This window comes from Otolemur garnettii, unplaced genomic scaffold (genome assembly GCF_000181295.1).
Source record: "Otolemur garnettii isolate 467f Iridium unplaced genomic scaffold, OtoGar3 scaffold00014, whole genome shotgun sequence".
Taxonomy (NCBI): domain Eukaryota; kingdom Metazoa; phylum Chordata; class Mammalia; order Primates; family Galagidae; genus Otolemur; species Otolemur garnettii.
This window is the reverse complement of record NW_003852409.1, coordinates 4,969,507-4,971,572: the sequence shown is the minus strand read 5'-3', so window position 1 is coordinate 4,971,572 and position 2,066 is coordinate 4,969,507. Positions and strand designations below refer to the sequence as shown.

The 2,066-nt window shown below is 39.4% G+C and overlaps 1 protein-coding gene across 1 annotated transcript in view; it reads right to left on the bottom strand.

Moving 5' to 3' along the window:
• The window catches only part of TMEFF1 (transmembrane protein with EGF like and two follistatin like domains 1), a 113,129-nt gene that overhangs the window by 103,250 nt on the left and 7,813 nt on the right, over positions 1-2,066 (bottom strand). The gene's annotated exons all lie outside the window — the stretch shown is intronic.

Below are 2,066 nucleotides of genomic sequence, written 5' to 3'. Positions count from 1 at the left end.
CTTGAGCCACAGGCGCCGAGCCTCAAAGGGCAATTCTTTTAGCTTCCTGCCTCTATCAAATTTTTCCAAAGCATTTCATTAAAAACAACTCCTTTTGCATTATATTCTATCAATTTAAGCAAGACTTACTAAGTTGCACGCACAAACAGCACTGGTATAAATAAGTTTGAGAGCAAACAACTGACTCTTTCTTGGTAAACACAGAAATCAAAAGATACACAGGTTAACTAACCTACTAGTTTGAGATCTATGTGCTCTCTGAGGGAATCGGTTAGTATGTTTAACCAAGGGAATGGTTAATCCAAGATTTCAAAATCAAGTGCAGCAGAAGAGCTGAAAAGATACTTTTCCAAACTAGATACACAAAATGGCCAATAACTACATGAAAAGATGCTTAATGTTAGTTATTAAGGAAATGCAAATCAAAACCACACTGATATCAAATAATCTGATTTTAAAATCTGATTTTAAAACATCTGAATAGACATTTCCATAAGGAAGACATACAAATATGGCTCAGCACCCGTAGCTCAGTGATTAGGGTGCCGGCCACATGTACCAGCACTGGTGGGTTCGAACTCTGCTCAAGCCTGCTAAACAACAACAGCTGCAAACCAAAAAAAAGCGGGCATTGTGGCAGGCGCCTGTAGTCCCAGCTATTAGGCAGGCTGAGGTGAGAGAATCGCTTAAGCCCAAGAATTTGAGGTTGCTGTGAGCTGTAATGCCAAGGCACTCTACCCAGAGCAACATAGTAAAACTTTTCTCAAAAAAAAAAAAAAGTCGACAACATACAAATAGCAACCAAAAGGTAAACGAAAAATTCTCACCATCTTTACTCATCAGAGAAATGCAAACCCAAACCACAAGATATCGTCTCACCCAGTTAAAATGGCTTTTATCAAAAAGACAGGCATGAATGCTGGTGAGGATGTGGAGAAAGGGGAATCCTCATACACTGTTGGTGGGAATGTAAATTAATACAACCAATAGAGGTAACAGTATGGAGGGTTCCTCAATAAACTAAAAAAAGAACCACTACATGACCCAGAAATCTCACTGCTAGGTATCTATCCAAAAGAAAGGAATTCAGTACATGAAGAGGACATCTGTACCCCACATTTACTGCAGCACTGTTCACAGTAGCCAAGACTGGGAGTCAACCTAAATGTCCATCAACAGATGAATGGATTAAGAAATCATGGTACATATACACAATGGAATGTTATCTAGCCATAGCCACACAAGAAAAGAATGAGATCCTAATATTTGCAACAACATGGATGGAACCAGAGAACATTATGTCAAGTGAAATAAGCCAAGCACAGAAAGACAAATCTCCCACGTTCTTGCTCATATTATGTGGGGACTAATCATTAAAAACAATTGACATGGAGACAGAGAGGAGAATGATGGTTACCAGAGCTTGGGAAGGGTACTGGGGAGGGAAGGATAAAGTGGGGATGGTTAATGGGTGCAAAAAATATAGGTAATTAGATAGAATGAACAGTATTTGATAGCCCAACAAAATGACTATAATCAACAATAAATTAAGCTGTGCTTTCAGTTTGGAAGAGGGGAATTGTAACATTCCTAACACAAAGAAATGATAAATGCTGGAGATGATGGGTACCCCAATTACCCTGATTTGACTAATACACATTGTATGCAGGTGGATTGCTTGAGCGCTTACAAGTTCGAACCTGAGCAACAGCGAGACCCTGTCTCTAAAATTAGCCAGGTGTGTGGTGGGTACCAAACAGTCCTAGCTACTCAGGGGGCTGAGACAAGGGAATGACTTGAGTCCAAGAGTTTGAGGTTACTGTGAGCCGTGACATCATGGCACTCTGCCGAGGGCAACAAAGTGAGACTCTATCTCAAAGAAAAAAAAAAAAATATATATATATATATACACACACACACACACACACACGGATATATGTACCCTATAAACATACACAACTATTATGGACCCATAAGAATTAAAAAAATTTTTTTAAAAACCACATTGATACACAACTTCACACCCACTAGGATGACTATGATCAAAAAGACAGGCTCGGCGCCTG